The sequence below is a fragment of the Elephas maximus genome, chromosome 2, assembly GCF_024166365.1.
Source record: "Elephas maximus indicus isolate mEleMax1 chromosome 2, mEleMax1 primary haplotype, whole genome shotgun sequence".
NCBI lineage: Eukaryota > Metazoa > Chordata > Mammalia > Proboscidea > Elephantidae > Elephas > Elephas maximus.
In genome coordinates, this window is record NC_064820.1 from 68,875,791 (window position 1) to 68,900,651 (window position 24,861).

The following is a 24,861-nucleotide window of genomic DNA, read 5'->3' on the forward strand; positions in this document are numbered from 1 at the left end:
TATTCTGTGGAACTGTATTTCCCTTTTCAGTGCTGTTAGAGTTTCTTTTATGTACTTTGGAGCCCTGTAATTGAATGTGTGTAGATAATTATTAAGGTTACATCTTCTTGATGGATTGTTCCTTTAATCATCATGTTATGTCTTTCCTTGTCATTTATGGTTGATTTTGCCTTAAAGTTTATTTAATCTGAGATTAGTGTTGCTGCTCTTGCCTTTTTTGGTTACTGTTTGCTTGATGTATTTTTTCCGTCCTTTGATTTTTAATATATTTATGTCTTTCTGTCTGAGGTGCATCTCTTGTATACAGAGTATTGATGAGTTGTGTTTTTTTAAGTCCATTCTGCCACTTTCTGTCTCTTTATGGATGTAATTTAAGCCATTTACATTCAGTGTGATTATCAATAGGTACAAGTTTATTGTTGACATATTGTTGTGATCTTTTTTTTTCTTTGGTGCTTGTGTTTTCTTTGTTCCTTTTACTTTCCTGTGCTGTTTTTCTTTTTTTTTTTAATTATTTGTGGAATTTCTTTTATTATTATAGATTTTGTGTTCACTGAGTCTTTATGTTTTTCTTTGTTTTTATTTTGATGAGTAGGTTTGTTAATTTTCTTTGTGGTTACCTTGAAATTTACCCTTGTCTTCCTAAGTTTGAATCAATCTTTTATTACTTGGTGTTGCATTGACTTTTTCTCCGTTTGAAAGTTCTGCACCTACACCATTTATTTCCGTTTTTATTGTTCTGATGTTGTTGTCATTTACAGAGTGACATCTCTGTTTCCCTGTGTTAAGTCTTTTAGCTTTGTGTTATTGTTGAGAGTTCTTTATCTAGGTTGGTATCTGGCTGATGCTGTCCTGTGTCCTAGACTCAGGTTGTTTGTCTTATGTTGTTATATTGTCTTATATTGTTGTTTATATTGTAACTGAAGGACTCCCTTTAATATTTCTTCTAAGTTTAGTTTGGCTCTTATGAGTTTATTTAATTTCTTTTTACCTGGAAGTGTCCTAATTTCATCATCGTATTTGAGGGGGAGACATTAGCAGAATATATTATTCTTGGTTGGTAGTTTTTTTCTTTCAGGGTTTTATATTTGTCATCCCATTGCCTCCTTGCCTAAATAGTTGCCATCGAGTAATCAGAGCTTTACCTTATTTTCTCCCCTTTCTATATGAGTTTTTACTTTTCTCGAGCTGCTATTAGGATTCTTTCTTTGTCTTTAGTTTTTGCAAGTGGTTTGTGATATGTTTTGGTGATTTTCTTTTGTGGTCTATCCAATATGGCGTTTGTTGAGCTTCTTTGATATTTGGAAAGTTTTCTGCCATCAAATTTTCAAGTATCTTCTCTGTATTTTCCATTTTCTTTCCCTGTTCTGGAACTCCAATCGTATGTGGATTTTTGCTCTTGATTGTGTCCCACATGATTCTTAGTTTTTCTTCATTCTTTTCTCTAACCTTTTCTTAAATGAAGTGGTATCCATGGATTTGTCTTCAATCTTGTGATTCTGTTTTCCATTGTTTCAAATTTGCTCCTATAACCTTCTATTGGCTTGTCCATTTCTGAAGTTTTGTTGTTTATCTTTTGGTTTTTTAGTTGTTGCTTTTGCATGATTTCTTTCTTTCTTTCTTTTTAGAGCAGGGATCATGTTTTATTCATTTTTTTGAAAAATAATTTTTATTGTGCTTTAAGTGAAAGTTTACAAATCAAGTCAGTCTCTCACACAAAAACCCATACACAACTTGCTACATACTCCCAATTACTTCCCCCGCCCCACGAGGCAGCCCTCTCCCTGTTTCTACTCTCTCCTTTTGTGACCATTTTGCCAGCTTCCAAACCCCTCTACTCTCACATCCCCCCTCCAGGCAAGAGATGCCAGCATTGTCTCAAGTGTCCACCCGAACCAAGTAGCTCACACCTCACCAGCACCCCTCTCCAACCCATTGTCCAGTCCAGTCCATGTCTGACGAGCTGGCTTTGGGAATGGCTCCTGTAGTGGGCCAACAGAAGGCCTGGGGGCCATGATCACCGAGGTCCTTCCAGTATCAGTCAGACCACCAAGTCTGGTGAGGATTTGGGGTCTGCATCCCACTGTTCTCCTGCTCCCTCAGGGGTTCTCTGTTGTGTTCCCTGTCAGAGCAGTCATTGGTTGTAGCCAGGCACCATCTCGTTCTTCTGGTCTCAGGATGATGTAGTCTTTAGTTCATGTGGCCCTTTCTGTCTCTTGGGCTCATTATTATCTTGAGTTCTTGGTGTTCTTCATTCTCCTTTGATCCAGGTGGGTTGAGAATCATTGATGCATCTTAGATGGCTGCTTGCTAGCATATAATACCCGAGACGCCACTCTTCAAAGTGGGATGCAGAATGTTTTCTTAATAGATTTTATTATGCCAGTTGACATAGATGTCCCCTGAAACCATGGTCCCTAAACCCCTGCCCCTGCTTCACTGGCCTTCAGAGCATTCAGTTTATTCAGGAAACTGCTTTGCTCTGGTTTAGTCCAGTTGTGCTGACCTACACTGTGTTGAGTGTTGTCCTTCCCTTCACCCAAAGTAGTTCTTGTCTACTATCTATTTAGGAAATACTCCTCTCCCACCCTCCCTTCCTCCCCACTCTTGTAACCACAAAAGAGTGTGTTCTTCTCAGTTTCACCTATTTCTCAAGATCTTATAATAGTGGTCTTACACAATTTTTGACCTTTTGCAACTGACTAGTTTCACTCAGCATAATGCCTTACAGGTTTCTCCATGTTATGAAATGTTTCACAGATTGATCATTGTTCTTTATTGATGAGTATTCCATTGTGTGAATATACCATAATTTATTTATCCATTCATCCAACAATGAGCACCTTGGTTGGTTCCATCTTTTTGCTATTGTAAACAGTGCTGCAGTGAACATGGATGTGCATGTATCTGTTATTGTAAAGGCTGTTATTTCTCTAGGATATATTCCAAGGAGTGGGATTGCTGGATTGTATGGTAGTTCTATTTCTAGCTTTTTAAGGAAGTGCCAAATCGATTTCCAAAGTGCTTGTACCATTTGACATTCCCACGAGCAGTGTATAAGTGTTCCAGTCTCTCCACAGCCTCTCCAACATTTATTTGTGTTTTTTGAATAAGTGCCAGCCTTGTTGGGGTGAGATGGAATCTCATTATAATTTTGATTTGCATTTCTCTAGTGGCTAATGATGGAGAGCATTTCCTCATATATCTGTTAGCTGCCTGAATGTCTTTTTTAGTGAAGTGCCTGTTCATATCCTTTGCCCATTTTTTAGCTTGGTTGTGTGTCTTTTTGTGGTTGAGTGTTAGCAGAGTCATGTAGATTTTAGAGATCAGACGCTGGTCGGAGATGTCGTAGCTAAAATTTTTTTCCCAGTCTGTACGTAGTCTTTTTACTCTTTTGGTGAAGTCTTTAGATGAGATAGGTGTTTGATTTTTAGGAGCTCCCAGTTATCTGGTTTCTCTTCAGCATTTTTAGTAATGTTTTCTATTCTGTTTATGCCAAGTATTGGGGCTCCTAATGTTGTCCCTATTTTTTCTTCCATGATCTTTATCGTTTTAGATTTTATATTTAGGTCTTTGATCCATTTGGAGTTAGTATTTGTGCATGATGTGAGATACGGGTCCTGTTTCATTTTTTTGTAGATGGATATCCAGTTATGCCAGCACCATTTGTTAAAAAGACTATCTTTTCCCCAATTAACTGACACTGGGCCTTTGTCAAATATCAGCTGCTCATATGTGGATGGATTTATATCTGGATTCTCAATTCTGTTCCATTGGTCTATGTGTCTGTTGTTGTACCAGTACCAGGCTGTTTTGACTACTGTGGCGGTATAATAGGTTCTAAAATCAGGTAGAGTGAGTCCTCCCACTTTGTTCTTATTTAGTGATGGTTGACTTATCCGAGGCTTCTTTCCCTTCCATATGAAGTTGGTGATTTGTTTCTCCATCTCATTAGAAATGTCATTGGAATTTGGATTGGAAGTGCATTCTAAATATAGATGGCTTTTGGTAGAATAGACATATTTACAATGTTAAGCCTTCCTATCCATGAGCAAGTATGTTTTTCCACTTATGTAGGTCCCTTTTGGTTTCTTGCAGTAGTAGCTTGTAGTTCTTCGTATAGGTCTTTTATATCTTTGGTAAGGTTTTTTCCTAAGTATTTATCTTCTTGGGGGCTACTGTGAATGGTATTGATTTGGTGATTTCGTCTTCGATGTTCTTTTTGTTGATGTAGAGGAATCCAACAGATTTTTGTATGTTTATCTTGTATCCCGATACTCTGCTGAACTCTTCTATTAGTTTCAGTAGTTTTCTGGAGGATTCCTTGGGGTTTTCTGTGTATAAGATCATGTCATCTGCAAATAGAGATAATTTTACTTCTTCCCTGCCAGTCTAAAAAAAGATGCCCTTTATTTCTTTCTGTAGCCTTAATGCCCTGTCTAAGACCTCCAGGAAATGTTGAATAAGAGCGGTGATAAAGGGCATCCTTGTCTGGTTCTAGTTCTCGAGGGAAATGCTTTCAGGCTCTCTGCATTTAGGGTGATGTTGGCTGTTGGCTTTGTATAAATGCCCTTTATTATGCTGAGGAATTTTCCTTCTATTCCTATTTTGCTGAGAGTTTTTTATCATGAATCGGTGTTGGACTTTGTCAAATGCTTTTTCTGCATCAATTGATAAAATCATGTGGTTCTTGTCTTTTGTTTTCTTTTTGTGGTAGATTACATTAATTGTTTTCTAACGTTGGATCATCCTTGCATACTTGGTATAAATCCCACTTGGATATGGTGGATTATTTTTTTGATATGTTGTTGAATTCTATTGGCTAGAATTTTGTTGAGGATTTTTGCATTTATGTTCTTGCGGGATATAGGTCTGTAATTTTCTTTTTTTTGTGTGTTGTCTTAAGCTGGTTTTGGTATGAGGGTTATGCTGGCTTCATAGAATGAGTTAGGTAGTATTCCGTCCTTTTTTATGCTTTTAAATACCTTCAGTAGTGGTGGTGTTAACTCTTCTCTGAAAGTTTGGTAGAACTCCGCAGTGAAGCTGTCAGGGCCAGGGCTTTTTTTGATTACCTTTTCAATCTCTTCTTTTGTTCTGGGTCTATTTAGTTGTTCTACCTCTGTTTGTGTTAGTTTAGGTAGGTAGTGTGTTTCTAGGAATGCATCCATTTCTTCCAGATTTTCAAATTAGTTAGAGCACAATTTTTCGTAGTGATTGATACGATTCTTTTAATTTCAGTTGGGTCTGTTGTGATATGGCCCATCTCACTTCTTATTCGAGTTATTTGTTTCTTTTCCTGTAGTTCTTTAGTTAGTCTGGCCAATGGTTTATCAATTTTGTTAATTTTTTCAAAGACCCAGATTTGGCCTTGTTAACTCTTTCAGTTGTTTTTCTATTCTCTCATTCATTTAATTCTGCTCTAATTTTTATTATTTGTTTTCTTCTGGTGCCTCAGGGTTTCCTTTGTTGCTCTCTTTCTATTTGTTCAAGTTGTAGGGACAGTTCTTTGATTTTGGCTCTTTCTTCTTTACTTCTGTGTGCATTTATCGATATAAATTGACCTCTGAGTACTGCTTTTGCTGTGTCCCAGAGGTTTTGATAGGAAGTTTTATTTCCTTCTTAATGCCTTATATAACCCAGTCTTTTTTGAGCAGGGTATTGTTCAGTTTCCAAGTATTTGGTTTCTTTTCCCTGATTCTTCTGTTATTGATTTCCACTTTTATGGCCATATGGTCTGAGAAGATGCTTTGTAATATTTCGATGTTTTGGATTCTGCATAGGTTTGTTTTATGACCTAATATGTGATCTATTCTAGAGAATGTTCCATGTGTACTAGAAAAAAAAAGTATACTTTGCAGCTGTTGGGTGTAGTGTTCTGTATAAGTCTATAAGGTCAAGTTGGGTGATTGTAGCAATTAGATCTTCCGTCTGTCTATTGAGCTTCTTACTTGAAGCCCTATCCTTCACTGAAAGTGGTGTGTTGAAGTCTTCTACCATAATTGTGGAGGTGTCTGTCTCACTTTTCAATTCTGTTAAAGTTTGTTTTATGAATCTTGCAGCCTTATCATTGGGTGCATAAATATTTAATATGGTTATAATTCCTGGCAAATTGTCCCTTTAATCCTTATGTAGTGTCTTTCTTTATCCTGTGTGGTGGATTTAACTTTAAAGTCTATTTTGTCAGAAATTAATATTGCCACTCCTGCTTTTTTGATTGTTGTTTGCTTGATATATTTTTTCTATCCTTTGAGTTTTAGTTTATTTGTGTCTCTAAGTCTAAGGTGTGTCTCTTGTAGGCAGCATATGGATGGATCATGTTTTTTTAATCCATTCTGCAACTCTCTGTCTCTTTATTGGTGCATTTAGTCCATTTACATTCAGTGTAATTATACAAAAGTATTTTTTTTATGAGTTTAGTGCTGTCATTTTGATGCCTTTTTTTGTGTTATTGACAATTTCATTTTTCCACTTACTTTTTTGTGCTGAGTTTTTCTTATTAGAATGTGTGTTCCTCCTTTTCATAGTAGTTGAATTTATTTTTGCTGAGTCGTTATGTTTATCTTGGTTTTTATTTTGAAGTATGGAATTGTTAGACCTTTTTGTGGTTGCCTTAATATATATCCCTATTTGACTAAGTAAAAACCTAATTTGTGTCGCCCTATATCTGTTGGTTTCCTCTCCATATGTAAGATCTATGCTCAATGCTGTCTCTCTATGGATTCTTTCAACTTATTAATTTTTCCACTATGTTCTTGAATAATCTTTTTGATTTCTTCAACTGCTTTATTGGTGTGTTCCTTGGCTTTTTCTCTAGATTGCCTTATTTCATTTCTGAGGTCATCCCTGATGTCTTAAAGCATTTTGTACATTAGTTATTTATATTCTACATCTGGCAATTCCAGGAATGTATCTACATCTGGGAATGATTTTGATTCTTTGATTTGGGGGTTTGTAAAAGCAATCATGGTCTGCTGCTTTATGTGATTTGGTATCGACTGCTGTCTCGGAGCCATCTGTAATATATTGTAATGTTTTCTTTTATATTTGCTCATTGAGTCTTGTCTTCTTGTTTTGTTTTGTTACAGTACACCCCGATGGGCTGCTAGATTGTGCTATCTTGACTGGTGTAGCTTTTGAATCACTTATGTCCTTTTACCAGCTGGTCTAAGCTGTTACCAGGTATATAAGCCTATGAGTCCATTCACTATTCTTGAGTAGAATCAGCTCAGGTGTCCTAGTCCTCAGGGTCACCTAGTGTGTGGTATAGGCTCTCACCTATTAACTTAGTGGAGTAGTGGTGATGGTTGTATGCACCAGTTTCTAGTAGCGGCAGGGGGTCACACTCCGAGGAGGGCAGGATGCTGACAGCCTTCCCTCAAGTGTCAGTGAGGTAGGAGTGGCACTATTTTCTAGAGCACCCTGGTGGGTGGACTCTGCAGCTGTACATTAAGGCACCCAATGCTTGTACCTCTGTAGATTGGTAGGTGTCACTATCCTCAGTCCCCTTTAGCAGGTGGCTAGGTGGTGTGGGTGGATCCTCAGCCCTCAGTTCCCTGGTGTGGATCAGTGAGGGCTCTGTTTAATAGGTAGAGAGGTATCTGACCTCCAAAACCTGCCTTTCCACTGCTCAGCTAAAACACTTACAGTCAGATCTCTATCAGAATTGCCTTTGCATTATAATAGCTACCTGGTTACCTGTAGGGTTGAAAGCCAAAGACTGTGGGTCTCTTATGCCTGGATGGAGCTGGTTCTGTAGTGTTACTCCAGTTTAGTGAAGTCAGGGAAGGATTTTTGCTTTGATTGTTAAATGCCGCTTTTCTCAGGCCAGGAGAATGGGTTATAAAAGAAAGAAGGAAAAAAAAAACCAAACTGGCAGTGCACTTCACTCTCTGGCCCAGGGAATTCAAATGTTAATGAAGCTGGCTGGGGAAGGGAGGGGATGGATCAGATAATTAATAGAGAGTAGTGCGGCAAGATAGACAAAGTTACTTATCTTGTTGGGTGAGGACTGTTTTTTCCTGAGATTCCAGAGGGATGTGTAGCTTGTGTGTGCTGGCTGGTTCCCCGCTGAGACTGCCCCAGAGGTTTAGGGCTGTGTCTTGTGCTTGTGCCGTCTCAGGAAGCTGCAATCAGCTCCTCCACGCTTAGTCCAAAGCCCAGTGCCAAGGTTTCCTTCAAGGCTCCAAAACCAGTCGCTGCTTCCCTGTGGTTTTTCGTTTGCCTGTCAGCAGCGTTGGTGTGCAGCCTCCGTGCGCTGGCTGGGTCTCCTCTGAGGTTGGTCCCGAGGGTTAGGCCAGCATCCTTGCTTGCCTCGTCTCGGTAAGCCACAATCAGCCCCACCAGTCTGGCACCAGGGAACCGCGAGGGCTCAAGGCTGCTGCATGGCACACTGGCTCCGGAAGCGGTTGCTGCTTCAGCATGTGGCTTTTCGCTCCCCTGTCACTCGGGTCAATTCCTTAGTTCTGTGTTTGATGTTCAGGGTTTATAGATTTTCCTGTATGTAATCGATTCACTTGTTTTTTCAAGCCTTTTTTGCAAGAGGGATAAGTGGAAGCTTCTACCTAGTCAGCCGTCTTGGTCCTGCCTCCTGCGTGATTTCTAGTTCTTAATTTATTTTGACATTTTGTTCTTGTATTATTTTTCTGAATTATTCTATTGCTTTGTGTTTTCCTTGATTTTGACTGTTTTTGTTGGCTTTGTCTGTCTTTTCCATGATTTTGTCTGTTCTTGGTTTTGTCCGTGTTTTCCTTGATCTCTTTCCTAATCTCTTGGAGAGCCCTAAATATTAATGTTTTGAATACCATATTTGGTAGTTCCAGTGTCTTCTACCAAAAGGTTATCTGATTCTTTATTTTGGTCACTTGCTGAAGCCAACTTGTGCTGTTTTTTTGTATGTTTTGGTATTGTCCGCTGTCTCTAAGACATTAAGGTACTGTTTTTTCCATTTATTGATTGTATGTTTCATTGTGCTTTTTTTTTGTTTTGTCAGGGTGGGTGGGCTGGGCGTGCTTTGCTGCTTGGTTGTCTGTGGGCACGATAGCTCTCACCAGCTTGTTTTAGTGGTGTATGAGGCTAGGTGAAAGGGAGAAAGAAAAAAAATCAGGAGTAAAGAAGAAAAGTGGTGGCTCAATGAGGGCCAGGATGGGACCTGGGGCAGTGGCAGGCCAGTGCACCGGTGGCACTCTTTCTGCAGTGGTGTGATGGGGGTGGGTGGAAAGGGGAAGAAGGTGGCATAGAAAGGAACAAGGAGAAATGGGGCTGTGGGGGCAAGGCGGACCCAGGGTGGTGGCAAGTCAGTGACTGCAGCTATGGTAACATGGCAGGGGCCAGTGGGAAAGGGGGTTAGGTGGCGTATGGGGCTAAATGGGAGGGAGGAAGCAAAGAAAGGAATAAAAATGGTGACATGGCGAGTGGGGTCAGGGCATACCTGGGGTGGTAGGATCTGCCGGGGTGGAGGGGGTTCTTGCTTCTTCTCACCAAAAGGGTGAGGGGTAGGTAAGAGAGCATGTTTCTGTGGTTACCAGCTGCTCTGCCTCCTGTTGGGAGCTCTGTGATATTGTCTTCCTGTATTCTCTGCCCAGGTTCATTGCTGGCTGTGCTTCGGGATGGCGACGTTGTGCCACGTTAGTTGGCAGGGGACCTCCACTCGATATCTGTCTTCATTCTCTGTTTTCTGTTGTTCAGTGTTTGACCTTGTTCTTTATTTCTTCATTTGATACTTAGGGTTCCAGGATTGACGTCTGTATCTGTTTTGCTTAGTTTTACGGGTCTTCGCTGCAGAGGGATGGCATGGCGAGTCTGTCTAGGGTGCCATGTTGGTTCTGCCTCTCTCTTTGTAGTATCTTTTGATGAACAGAAGTTCATAATATCAGTGTAGATGAATTTAATTGTTTACTTTGTTTTACACTTTTTGTTTAAGAAATTATTCTGTACCTTGAAAGGTTTTTTCCTTTTTCTTCCACTGAATATATACCAGAGTTGAAGCAGCAAGTTTCTTTGTATGTCCTCCTGAGCAAGAGACTTATTTTTCACTCACTCTGATACTGAAATCGCAACCTAGCTTTCTGCAGGGGGCATCCCTCTTATACATTCCTTCCACTGAGCAAGCCCAGAAAAGGGCTTAATATCCTGTTTTCTATACCCCATAAGGAGCCTTTGTAGTGCAGCAGTAAAATGCTTAGCTGCTACCATGTGGCAGTATGCTTCAGTAAAGATTACAGCCTTGGAAGTCCTATGGGGCAGTTCTGCTCTGTCCTCTAGGTTTGCTATGAGTCAGAATCAACTTGACAGCAACAAGTTTTTGGTTTCTACACCCCATGCTGACATAAATGACCCTCAGAATAACATAGAGGATTCTGAAACTGGGGAAATAGCAATCATAGCTCTCGGCTCTAGGACCACACTTCTTTAGCCTTGACCAGTGCCAGGAAATGAAAGTATCATACGCTGCCTCTCAGCACACACAAAGTAAGGAAGTGGATGCCAGGACCACTGTGACCTTTGCTACAGAATAACGAAGTACCTCCAAAACCTTGCTTGCTAGAAGAAACACCACAAATACAGCCATCCCTTCTGCTTTCCAAAGATTGAGTGAGTGCACCAACTTGGTAAAAGCCTGGTTATGTGTGGAACTTGAGCTGTAAGGGAATTTAGTATGTTTGAGCTTTACTTTTCCAGACACTGGCATGAAGTAAAGCATGGGTTAGGGTTTTTCTGAGAAAGCCACTAGTGTGGGGATATGATGGATGAATAAGCAAGGGTGGTACAGGGGAGACAACAGTCCCAGCTTTGGGAAAAGTGTGTTCAAAGGCCCCGTGGTTGGAGAGAACTTGGCCCTTCCATAGAACTGAAAGAGATTGTCATGATTGGAGTTCTGAGATCAAGAGAAAGCTTGGTAAGATTTGAGGATAGAAAGATGGGTGTTGATCAAGTTATTTGTGGTCTTATAAGTCAAATTAAGGACTTTGATCTTTATTCTTAGAGCCAGAAGGTCACTGAAGGGGATGACATAACCTTTGAATTTTAAAAAGATCATTATGGCTATGGTGTGGGGAATAAATTAGTATAGACAAGAATGGATGCAGGGGCTCTCTTCTCTAAAGTGAGTCTCTCAGTTTTTTTTTTTTTTTTTCTCATTTTCACATTTAAAAAAAATTTTACCCTCTAAGTTTCTCAAAGTACAAATATAAAAACCAGGCAAGTTCGATAGAATTTTGGTCCCTTTATACTTTTTTTTTTTTATATACTTAAAACATTTTAAATATTTAATAACTTTAACCTAAATGACATTTTTGTCACTTGATCTTTTGCTGTAATGCTACAGCTACACTAGTTAAATTATATAATTGGCTAACTTTTAGTGAATTAAATGATGGAATGTTATTGCTAACTTTGGAAAGAAAAAGAAATGTTAAACATCTTTCAAAACATTATATAATAATATTAAATTGTCGACTTTTTATGTTTAAGCTGCTCTGATTAATTAAAAATCTTAAAGATCATTAAATGATACTAGATATCATGGCCTAACCAAGGTGGCGCACACAGTTTTTGGAGGGCATAATTCAATACATGACATTCTACCCTTTAGCCCCCCAAAAAATCACACCTTTGCAACAGGCAAAAACATATTCAGCCCATCATACCATAGCAAAAGTATTAACTCCAAGTCTAAAATCCAAAAATTCATCTGCGAAACCTAGACTACAATGGCAGAACAGGCACAAGCTAGACATTTCCGTTACAAATGGGAGAAAGCCTGGAAAGTCAGCAGAACACATTACATAGCTCTCAAGGTTTTGAAAATATTCCTCTATTCTCTAAGACAATTTACAGAACAGCCCTGCCCTCCAGACCCTAGGTATTGGCCACTCTGTCTGAATTCTGAATGGAGGTCCCTGGCCCCTGGGCCTCAGCTCTGCCTTTCAGGCCCACTGGGACAGCAACTCTGCTCCCTTGGCTTTAGGTGCACCATTCTCCTAGTCCATCTGAGTGGTGACTCCACCTTGGAAATCCCATAGGTCGTGGCTCCACCCTTTGAAATCCCTGAGGTCATGGCCATACCTTTCAAGACTGAGGCAGCTCGGCTCCTTGTGTTTCTTGTCTCCTCAGCTTCTGCTTCCTGGTGTCTTGGCCTCCCGGCTCCTCAGGCCTCACGCCCGTGCCATCCCTGCTGGGACAAGTGTTCCAAAGCTCGGTAGCTTCACGGATAAGTGCCTGGAGGCACCCCATTCCACCAGGAAGCCTCCTGCGCACAGGCACTCAGCTCTCGCTCTGTGGGTTAGCTCCAGTGCTGTCTCATGATGGTCTCCTGGTTCTGCTGCTGCCAGTTCTCTGCTGCTGCTGCTCCTGCTGCTTCTCATCTGCTGCAGGCTCTCTGCCACTGCCACTTCTGTGCTGCTGCCTCTCCTCTATCTGTTCAGCTTCAAAACTACTTCCACATTTTAGGTACCTGTTAGAGCAGCACCCCATTTCCGGTACCACATTCTGTCTTAGTCATCCAGTGCTGCTATAACAGAAATTCCACAAATGGATGGCCTTAACAAAGAGAAGTCTAGTAGGTTACAAGTCCAAATTCAGGGTGTCAGCTTCAGGCGAAGGCTTTCTTTGTTGGCTCTGGAGGAAGGTCCTTGTTCTCAATATTCCCTTGGCCTGGGAGCATCTCAGAGCAGGAACCTCAGGTCCAAAGGATGTGCTCTGCTCCTACCGTTGCTTTGTTGGTGCTATGAGGTCTCCAACTGTTGCTTGCTTCCCTTTGCTTTTATCTCTTGAGAGATAAAAGGTGGTGCAGGCCACACCCCAGGGAAACTCCCTTTATATTGGATCAGGGTGTGAACTGGGTACGGGTGGTGTTACAGTCCCACCCTAATCCTCTTTTAACATAAAATTACAATCACAAAATGGAGGACAACCACAGAATACTGGGAATCATGGCCTGACCAAATTGACACACGTTTTTTGGGGGACATAATTCAATCCATGACAGCTAGCTTTAATGAAATACTGAGTCCTTTTCTGGCATGTGATAAACTTGTGCAATAAATCTGTTGTTTCAAGAGAGATGAGGTGAATTCACTCTTCCAGAAATATAAACCAATCTTTGAGTATCTTGTACAATTTAGAATCTTTACAGCAGGACAGATACATAAAATGGAAGCTTTTCAACCTGGGTACCAGCTTATTTTTTCTGTTATTGGTGCAGTCACATTTTCTAAAAGTTACCTTTTCAGATATTCTTGGTTTCTAGTAGAATCACTCGTGAATTCTTTTTTTAAACTCTCAACAAAACAGCGTCCGTATATATAAAATACAGGAGCAGTGGCATATCATTTGATTTTTCTGTATTGCAGAATGAGTATAACTTGACTCCAAAATGTGATGATGATAATGATAGTAATATGAAGCATTTTAAGTGCTTACTGTGTGGCAAGCACTTTGCTAAGTGCCATGTATGCTTTATCTCATTCAATTCTTGTGAAAACCCTGTGAGGTTGGTTCTGATATTATTCCTATTGCACAGATGAAGCAACGAAAGCCCGTATAAGTTGCACGGTTCTGTGTTTTTATTATTGAACTCCAGGTACTTTTTCATCTCCTTTGTCCTTTGCCTAGGAGGGAGGTATTGGGCCTAGAGTTCTAGTGACATTTTTCTTTTTATTTGAGAATTAACAAACTTAATGGCAAGTTGTGTAAAGGGCATAAACTTTAAGTGTACAGCTCAATGATTTTTTTACATGTGAGTATGTCCGGGTAACCACCTCCCAGGTAAAGTAATGCTGTTGTTGTTGTTAGATGTTGCTGAGTAGTTTTCACCTAATAGTGATCCCATGTGACAGAGTAGAACTGCCCCATTAGGTTTCCTGGGCCGTAACCTTCATGAAAGCAGATCATCAAGTCTTTCTCCCTTGGGCCGCTGGATGGGTTTGAACAGCCAAACTTTGTTAGCAGCCAAGGGCTTAATCATCGTGTCACAGGAGCTCCTTAGATATAGTGATATACTCTGTATTATAGAGCATTTCTATCACCCAAGCCTTTCATTTCCTTTCTTAGTTAATACTCCCCAGTCAATATTCCCCCCACCCCAAGATATTGCTATCATCTTTGGTTAGTTTTGCCTGTTCTTAAACTTTGTATGAATGGAATCATACAGGATATACTCTTTCATGTCTGGCTTATTTTGCTGAGCATAGTGTCTGTGAGTATCACTCACTATTTATCTATTTTCAGGTTGATGGGCATGCACATAGTTTCCACATTTTAGCAGTTAAGAATAAAACTGCTAGCGCATAGCAGTTTTAAAAGAAAAAAAAATTAATAGTGTCTTAGCGCCCCCTACTGCTTGATCAAATTATTTCATTTACAACAGTATTTTATGTCAACATTTTCCTGACAGCTTTAGTGAAATTGTCTGAGTTATCCTCCCTCCTTTCCTCCTTTCTCCACTTAATAAATTTGGGACGTGAAAATTTTGTTCAGTAGCTTTTTTAACCTTAATAAAACAAATTTTCCAAATTTCAGTTTAATTTTTTCTGTGGTGGTAACTTGTCATGTTACAACTTTAAATTCCTTAAATCTGATTGATTTCAGTTTCATCATTCATCTTAAAATATGTTGATTAAAATTTATTTTATAATATTTATGTGTGTACCTTTTTAAAAATTAAGTGGCTTAAGACAATAGTTTGATGTGTCCTGTTTTACCCATAAAATTATGTTCGAAACACGTGGTTATTATATATCTTCTTTTTTTTTTTGCCCAAGACTGTGTGTGTATGTGTGTCCGTATAAATATAGGCAAAGTAATTGGTAGTCTCACTTATAATTGAGGCTTCTGTGTGTACCTAGGTTGTCTTTCTTTGCCTGAGATCCATATCTAAGTTTTCAGACAAAGGAATCAGAATGCTCTCTACTGGTAAGCCAAACCCTTTAGTCTCCCCGCGTGTCAATTGTTGTGACTGATTTTTCTCTTCTGTTTCATGAAAGCTTTAACTTTCAACTACTTAGATAAAAATGTGTGTTTGCTTTATATTACTATTTCTCAAACGGAGGAGATTGAGTACAGGATGGCATATCAAAATCAATTGTGGGATTTTTTCTAAACCTGCTTTTCGTTTCATACATTAGTGTATTATTTTGCTTGTTTAAAAATAAGTTATACCTCAGGGTTTTTTTTTTTTTTTTTTTGGTAAGCCTTGGTGGTGCAGCAGTTAAGAGCTAGGCTGCTAAACAAAAGGTCAGCAGTTCGACTCCACGAGCCACTCTGTGGAAACTCTACAACGGGGCAGTTCTACTCTGTTCTGTAGGTCGCTATGAATTGGAATTACTCAACAGCAACGGGTTTTGTTGGTTTAGACAAGAATAACAGCCTCATGCCTTAACATATACTCAGGCTAAAGGTATAAGAAAGTTTACTGCCCTAGAATCTGTAGTATCTATTTGGTATAGGAAGTATCAGTGAAAGCATAGTGGCTGAAGGCATGAATTCTGAAGCCAGAATTTTGACTGCTGTAAGTGGGAATCCTCATTTTGCTACTTACTATGTGACCTTGGACAAATTACTTAAAAGTTGACTTAGTCTCTCTTCAGTTGCTTCCCAGTGTCTGTCAGTTTGTTGTACTTTGGGGGGTTACATGTTGCTGTAATGCTGGAAGCTATGCTATCAGTATTCAAGTACCAGCAGGGTCACCCATGATGGACAGGTTTTAGCTAACCTTCCAGACTAAGACAGACTAGGAAGAAGGGCCTGAAGGTCTCCTTCTGGAAGTGAAACCTTATGAAGAACAGCAGAACATATAATGTGATTTAATATCATGACCAATTTTATATGATTAAGCATCATGATCTACTTGTATGAGTAAATGAAATAATGAAATAGTAAAATTAAATAATACATGTAAGGCACCCAGCACAATCCCCAGCACATTAATAAGCAAGTCTCTTTTCTTGCTTTGTATGGTCAGCACTATAATATCTAGTAAACACTCAATAAATATGGGTTAGGTTGATGGCATTAACTTAATTTGATGTTAATGTTATGCTTTCTACAAATTTAGAAGTCTTTTTTTTCCTCATGTACAGACACAACCTGGAAAATTCTGGATCTAATAATGAAATAAAAATAAAATAAAAGATGGCTCTGTTTGTCAATTTCCAGTTGTGTTCTTTATAAGAGACTTTTAAAGAATTCGTTAGAATTATACTAGTCTGCATACCTGCTTCTTATGGAAGGTGCTAATGTATATGAGTATGGGTGTTCCATAGGATTAATTCTATTCTTCAAAAACTTCACTGGTAACCTTCATTTTCTTCCTGTCACTTCAGGCAAAACTACTTAGATAAAAGCTTCACTGTTTATTTTTATCAAGTCACTTGCTATGAGTTTCCCATACTCCATTCCCATATATATATGAGCAGTGGTGGTTCAGTGGTGGAACGCTTGCTGTAAATGTGAAATGTCAGATAACCAGATAGTTGATAAATGAGGAGAAGGTGTAAGTAAATTAAATGGCTGCAGATTCTTTCCTTCTTTTGCTCACTGCATTCCACTTTTGAATATATCTTTCTCATATTCCTCGAAAGATAGGTTTTGGAGAAGATCTTCAGGTTAGTGCTTTTTCCAGGTTACTTTTTTGTTGTTGTTGTTGGGTATCCTAACTTATATGTGAGTTCGTGAGAAAGGCCAGTAACTACTGAACTGTTATTGTAATTTAATGACTACCAGAACTTAAATTGGTAGAAAAGATGGTGGAAAAAGAGCAAAAATTAAATTAAAAAAATAAGTCAGTTCTTTACGTTAGTATAGATGGGAATTATAAGTAGGAGTTTAAGAGGTCACTATGGCGTGTGGCCCAGGAGTATAAATTTTAGTAAACATTCCAAGTGCCTCTAATGCTGGTGATCTAGGGACCACATTTTGAGAAACACTGCTCCAGGATAGCCCTCCACAGAGCTCATGATCGAGATCTAGATTGTTATCATTAGGCTAATCAAAAGAGAACCTACAACTTATCAGAGTGCTGCTGTTCATGTCAAACTCTCTGTAGAAACTCGCATCCACAGATTTCTTCTTAGGGTACCTAAAAATGAAGCACTGAAATTACCAATGACTGAACAATGAGTTGCTGCCAGAATTTTTTCCTTATGGAGGCAAATTTGATAACATATATTACCATTTGTATTGTGTCGTGGGTTTAGGAGAAAAGAAGCCAAGGGTATTTGCTTGTTCCATGTAGTTTGCTTGATGCCAAACCACTGAAGAATGATTGTGGCTTGAAGTTTCTTCTCTCTTCCTAAAATTGAAGTGACTTATCTTGAAGTCTTTGAAAGAAGTTGAGCAGACTTTCTGCCCAAAGGGGTTTCAACCTGTGACTTCAGATCTTGGTGGTTAAGGGCAGAGTGCTTATCTAGGCTCTGTGTATTCAAATCCCCAGTGGATCTGCCACTTGTTAGCTGTCTAATTGGGCAGCTGAATTATCACCTTTAAGCCTTATTTTCCACGTCTGCAGGACTGCGTTAATAACAGCCTATATCTTATGAGGTTATGGTGATTAAATGAGAAAATACATGTAAAATAACACAGCTACTGGCACATACAACTTCCCTTTCCATCAAGGTCAACTCCTCAACTTGATCCTTGGACCCAGTTAGGTTAATGTATAATTTTTAGTCTCTGTTAGCCTAAATCTTGGTTATTTTTGAAATCTGATCTTACTGTTTTTGTCAAATTATGAACAATTCTTTACTGAAATGTGAAACCTGTCGGGAGTCATTTGTTGTTGTTATCATTAGGTGCCTTTCGTGTCGGTTCCAACTGATAGTGAGCCTGTGTACAACAGCAGGAAACACTGCCTGGTCCTGCACCATCGTCATAATTGTTGCTATGTTCGAACCCTTTGTTGCAGCCACTGTGTCCATCCATTGTCTTCTTTTTTGTTTATCCGCTGTGTTACCAGGCAAGATGTCCTTCTCCAGGGACTGGTCCCTACTAATAACATGTCCAAAGTATGTGAGATGAAGTCTCTCCATCCTCGCTTCTAAGGAGCATTCAGACTGTGATTCTTCCAAGTCAGATTTGTTCATTCTTCTGCCAGTTCATAGTATATTCAATATTCTCTGACAACATCATAATTCAAAGACGTCAGCTTTTCTGTCTTCCTTATTCATTGTCCCTCTTTCGTGTGCAAGTGAGGCAGTTGAAAATACCATGACTTGAGGCAGGTGCACCTTAATCATCAAAGTGATATCTTTGCTTTTTAACACTGTAAAGAGGTCTTTTGCAGCAGATTTGCACATTGTAGTACATCATTTGATATCTCGACTGCTGCTTCCAGGGGCATTGGTTGTGGATCCAAGTAAAATGAAATCCTTGACAACTTCAATTTTGTCTCCATTTATCGTGATATTGCTTACTGGTCCAGTTGGGAGGATTTTTGTTTTCTTTACGTGAAGGTGTAATCCATACTGAAGGCTGTAGTCTTTGATCTTCATCAGTAAGTGCTTTAAGCCCTCTTTGCTTTCCAAAACCAGTACAAGATTGTTTTATCCGCATATAGCAGGTTGTTTATGAGTCTTCCTCCAATCCTTATGCCCCGTTCTTCTTCATATAGTCCAGCTTCTCAGATTATTTGTTCAGCATAAACATTGAATAAGTACGATGAAATGATACACACACTTCCCACACATCCATTTGTTGAAACATCTAAATCGGTATTCCATCAGTTTCTGGAGCCTAGTTTTCGCCATTGCCCTCAGTGCAGCTTGGACTTCTCCACTACCATTGGTTCTTGATCATGTGCTACCTCCTGAAATGGCTGGACGTCAACCAGTTCTTTTCAGTTTAGTGACCCTGTCTATTCTTTCCGTCTTCTTTGGATGCTTCATGTGTTGTTCAGTATTTTGCCCATAGAATCCTTCAGTACTGCAGCTTGAGGCCTGAATTTTTTCTTTGGTTCTTTCAGCTTGAGAAATTCCCATTGTTTCCATCCCGTTTAGTTTTCTAACTCCAGGTCTTTGCACATTTCATTGTAATACTTTGTGTTCTTGAGCCGTCGTTTGAAATCTTCCATTCAGCTCTTTTACTTTATTTATTCCATTTGCATGTTCAAGAGCAAGTTTCAGAGTTTCTTGTGATATCCATTTTGGTCTTTCTTTCTTTCCTATCTTTTTAATGATCTTTTGCTTTCCTAATGTATGGAGTCCTTGATGTCATTTCACAACTCATCTGGTCTTTGATCATTAGTGTTCAACGCATCAAATCCATTCTTGAGATGGTCTCTAAATTTAGGTGAGATATACTCAAGATCATACTTGGGCTCTCATGGCATTGTTTTAATTTTCTTCAATTTCAACTTGATCTGGCATATGCCTAATTAATTGTTGGCCCCTGGCCTTGTTCTGACAGAGGATATCGAGCTTCTTCATGGTCTCTTTTCACAGATGTAGTTCATTTGATTTCTGTGTATTCCATCCGGTGAGGTCCATGTGTATAGCCCACCATTTGTGTTGAAAAAAGTATTTTCAGTGAATAAGTCATTGGTCTTGCAAAACTCTATCATGCAATCTCCCACTTTGTTTCTATCACCAAGGCCATATTTTCCAACTAGCAGTCCTTCTTTGTTTCCAACTTCCGCATTCTAATCACCGGTAATTATCAATGCATGTTGATATGCATGTTTGATCAATTTCAGCCTGCAGAAGTTGGTAAAAACTTCAATTCCTGCATCTTTGGCAGTTTAAATAACTTATATATAGTCAATCACTATGAAACTCTATGGGGCAGTTCTACTCTGTCCTGTAGGGTCGCTATGAGTCAGAATCGACTTGACGGCACTGGGTTTTTGGGTATGATTGACAAATCACTTCAGTGAACATACAGAAGAGTTCCATCAGCCCCTGCCCAAATTCCCTCATGCTAGCCCTGTCCCCGAACCTGGCAAAGTCTAATCTCTTCTCCATCCCTATTGTTCTGCCTTTTCATTATGCTATCTCCCCTTGTTGAAGTGGGACAGCAGCCTGACGTGCAACTTCTTCATCTTCCCCTGGATCCTATTTCAGCCTCTCTGACTCCTGGGCCAGGCCTGTGTTAGCTTTGTGATGAAGAATGTGCTAGCTTCTCCTGATACAGTAAAACTCGTGAAAAGGGGATCTAGATAGGACTGCCCTGTTTTTCCGGGTCTCACAAGTTTTCTACCTCTGACAGGGTGTAGTCTTACCACTTTCCTATCACGGTCTATTAGCAGAAAATATTTGAGTTTTCCTTCTCTGACAGGTTTCCGCCTTACACAAGTTCCACCTTCACAGGTTTTACTGTGTATATCTATTTTGTGTCCCTGGGTCTCAGGGGTTTAGCCATCTCAGTGGTTCTGTTCCCTCCCTGAGCTATAGTTATGGATCCATCCTGTATTCTTCCTCTTCTCCTAGAGAAGAGGTTTTATTGTTGTTCCTCAGTGCCCTAAGGACAACACTGTTTGTTACCCTTCCCATAGTAGTTCAAGGTTTTTGTTCTGTTAGGGAGATAAGGGGGGAGGATCTGGCTGGAATTTTATGCCTTTCCCTGGGTGGCTGCTGTTCCCCTCCCGTAGGCCTTTACCACATTGGATTTTTAATTGGATGCTAGAAATTTTGAATTTTATGTTGTTGAATGCTGTGCTTTGTTTTATTAAAGATTTTTGTACTTTTGTCCTCGTAGTTTTCTGTGAATAAGTCGGATTATTTAGAAGCTTGTTTTAAGTTTATTTAGGGTGAGTTTCCAGTAGTCTTTATTCTAGGACTAATTTAGCCCCATTTTTATGGCATGAGACTTTGGGTCACTACTGTGTGCTTCATTATTTGGTGAGTCATTTTGCATAGGCTGGTTGGAAAGTAATGATTTCTGGCCCTGTGTGAACTCTTGGGATTGTTCAGCTTATTGGTCCCCTATTTGTTCTTTTCTCCTGTAGGTGTTCTGTAGTACAGTCACCTGGAGTTTCACTCCAAGAATGCACATACTGGAATTTGATCAAAGACTCCAGGGATCCCATATGCCAACTTGTATAGTTCTTTCTGTTTATAGCTTCTTTCTCTTGGGTACTTTGTCCTGCAAATTTTAGCTTCTTTAAGTTCTGCAAAAAATGATACTGGTTTATTCAACTCAGAAAGTTGGCCAGGCTCTGTTTGGGTTCCCTAGTCATTTGTTAATTGCCTTTAGGAGGAGACTATAAACAATTGTCAGCACAGTTTTTTTATTTTATTTTATTTTTTATTGCTCTCACAGTTCATAGTGCTTAGCTGCCTATTGTCCACTGAAGACTAGGAAGTAGTTGTTTCTTACATTTTGTCCAGTTGCTTATAGCAGGAAGTTAATTCTAGACTTTTATTTCTTCACGTTCCTAAGTGGAATTCCAGAAGTCATTGTTATCTTCTTTCTCCTGTTTTCAATGTCTTTTTTTTTTTTTTTTTTTTCTCGATGCTTTCTTTTAGTGTTGGATATCAGCAATTGGATTAAGTGCCTTGGTGTGGTTTTCTTTGTTTTTATCCTATTGGAGTATCACTGAGCTCCTTGTATATGTGGGTTTATGATTTCTAATTTTGGAGAATTTTGGCCACGATTTATTTATTTGTTCTGCCTTCCCTCTAATCACATGTATGTTGGACTGTTAGATGTTTCCCACAAGAAAATGAGGCTCTGCTCATTTTTTGATAGCTTTTTTCCCTCTGGGTGCTTGATTTTTAATTTTTTTTTCCTTAAGTGTTCAAATTCACTGATTTTTTTTTCGAGTATCTAATTTGCTGCTAAGCACACGCAGTGAAATTTTCATTTCAGATATAGTTTTTAGCACTAGATATTCTATTTGGTATTATTTTAAAGGCTTCCTTTTTTTTTATTATACTCATGTTTTCCTTTAAATACTTGAACATATTTATAATAACTGGTTTAATGTCTTTATCTGCTGATCCCATTATCTCTGTCTCTTATGGGTATATTTCTATTGGCCATTTTTTCCTAGCTATGGATCACATTTTTTCCTGCTTCATACATGTCTAGTAATTTTTATTGTAGGTTGGACTTTGAGGTTTTACATTATTGAGTGACTGGATGTTTTTATCTTCCTTTAAGGAGTGTTGAATTTTATTTTAGCAGGAATTTAAGTTATTTATTATTCATTCGGGAAACCCTGGTGGTGTAGTGGTTAAGTGCTACGGCTGCTAACCAAAGTGTCGGCCCCTTGAATCCACCAGGCACTCCTAGGAAACTCTATGGGGGCAGTTCTACTCTGTCCTATAGGGTCACTATGAGTTGGAATTGACTTGACGGCACTGGGTTTTGATTTTGGTATTATTCGTTCATTCTTTGGAGGCCTAGTTTTTAAGCTTTGTTAGGGTTGGTTTTTAATAGCTTTTACTGTAGGGCTAATCTTAAGCTAAGAGCCCTCTGGAGTTTCTCCTGAATGCTCCAGACCATCACTGAAGCCTTTCTACCCTGGCTGGCTGGGACTTGAACATCTTCCTGGCCTTGCTGGGAGCCTGTGTGAATTGTTCAGTTAACAGCTTGCTAATGGATGTATTTTCCTTCATAAATGTTCTTTATCTTGTCCACCTTTATTGAAATTCAATCAGAGATTTAAAGGAACCTCTATACAGATTTTTGGGATGTTTTCCTGTTTGTAGGTTCCTCTTTGCCAGTAAAATGTCTTGTAAACTCTATCTGTTCAGCCTCTGCATACTCTAGTATCTGTCTTGCCTGTAAGGCTGCTGTATCCTGCTTGGGTTCCTCCTCCCTGTACCAAGGTTCAGGAAGATCCTCCAGGCAGAAATCTAGGGTAAATGTTAGGTTCAGCTTATTTATTTTCCTGTCCTCAGGGATCACAGTCCTGAACTTTTTTGTCCAATGTCTTACAACAGCTCTTTATTATATTTTGTCTAGTTTTATCAATTATAATGGCGAGAGAGTAGGTTTGGTACCGTTTACTCTATGATTGCCAGAAGCAGGAGTAATTATTATATTTTATTTCTATTTGAATCAGTTTTTAAAATAAAATTTTAGTTACACAAGTATAACTTTTAATGTATTCTCCTGGTAAAACAATTCTGGGAAAGTTAAAGTTTCCCTTTGTTAATTCTCCTGATCTTGGTGTTTTCTTTTTCATATCTAATTGGTGCTATCAGTTTAGTACACAACTTTTTAGGTACCTTTTCTTTCTATTTACATGAATACGTTTCGATAGAAAAGCTATAATACAACTTTTATATGTTATATGTAGTTTTAGTATGAGAGTTCAGAGTGTATTTATTTCTCTTCCACTTGTTTTTTTTTAAAAAAACAAATAAAATGTATTAGAAATGTATCTCATTCGTACAAACAAACAAGCATATTTGTTGCAATTTTATTTTTAGTGAGAATAGAGATGATACTTCAACAGCCCATCTTCTGGACTTGGTATAGATGATTTCATTTCTTTCAGACCTTGCCAGCCAACCTTCAGTATTGTCCCAAATATTACTCGTGTGAAGACAGACAGACAGATTTCATCTCAGCCCCTGACAGTTGCCCTAGGGCCACTTTTTGTTTTTAGTTTCTACTCTTGGCATGGAGCATACTTTGTATTTTTTTTTTTTACCTATTAGGGTCGCTATGAGTCGGAGTTGACTCGATGGCAACGGGTTTATGCAATTATATACAGTACGCTGTTCTTCATTAAACACTCAGAGATTCCTCACAATTCTTATTTATTGAAAGCTCCCCATTCTGTTTTCTAGTTCAGCTATTGATTCTTTTTTTTTCTTTTCTTTTATAGTTTGTAGTTCGATAAGAGAGGATACACTCGAAAATGTATCATTTTGCCATCCTGAAGCCACTAATGACAGTCCTCTTTGCCTATAGTTTTCTTAAATCATTGTATCAGAAACTAGTATAAACCTTTGTGTATTTGCCCATCACTGTTGGAGGAGACATGTTAGGGCGCAGTAAGGTGATTGAGCCAGAGACTATTCCCGGAATGACCTCTTTTTTTCCCCTAATTTTGACTTCGTTCAGTAATATCCTCTTCATATTGCCATGCCCTTGCTTGGCCTTCTCTCAGTATTGACATGAAAGTTAGGAAAGTTACACTTTGTTAACCTGAATTGAGTTCAGGTAGGATGGATAGAACTGTAAAGTTTCTCTTTAACCAACCATAAGCCCTTTCCAACAGACTTTCTATTTGTCATGGAGATATTTTCAACCTGTTTTGTAGGATTTTTAAAACATCGAAATTGGAGAAATTTGAGGAAAACCTTTAAAAATTTTTCTTTATTATAATCTTGAATTTGGATTAAAACCAAAAATCAATCCCACTGCCGTTGAGTTGATTCTGACTCATAGCGACCCTATAGGACAGAGTAGAACTGCCCCATAAGAGTTTCCAAGGAGCACCTGGGGGATTTGAACTGCCAGCCTTATCTCTTAACCACTATGCCACCAGGGTTTTCTGAATTTGGATTAGCACTGATTATTGTTTATAGTATATGAAATACCATTGTGTACAGTATACAAAATAACAAATTGCCATCTAAGATAGTAACTCAAGTCTCTTTACCCTTTAAGTTATACATTATGATTTTTTGGCCTGAAAGGATATTAAATGGAGACAACTTCTTCATAGAGCTCCCCAATATGTAAAGACATCACACTGGAACTTTTTTGTCTATACTTGGCCACCTTTAGTATCTTAAACAAGATCTTTTGATAGAAGAGAATGATATAAGGACCAGGAGGGATCAGCTTGAGAAATTAAACCTGGAAATTCTGGGTGGTCCTGGCTACAAGCCACTATTTAAAGTAGATTATTCAGTAAAAGGTTCTTGAAGAGATTCAGCCCTGCTCCATTCATATCACTGTTAATGCAGA

At 38.9% G+C, this 24,861-nt stretch overlaps 1 protein-coding gene across 12 annotated transcripts in view; it reads left to right on the top strand.

The window, feature by feature from the left end:
• The window catches only part of RNF180 (ring finger protein 180), a 305,949-nt gene that overhangs the window by 64,024 nt on the left and 217,064 nt on the right, over nucleotides 1-24,861 (top strand). The gene's annotated exons all lie outside the window — the stretch shown is intronic.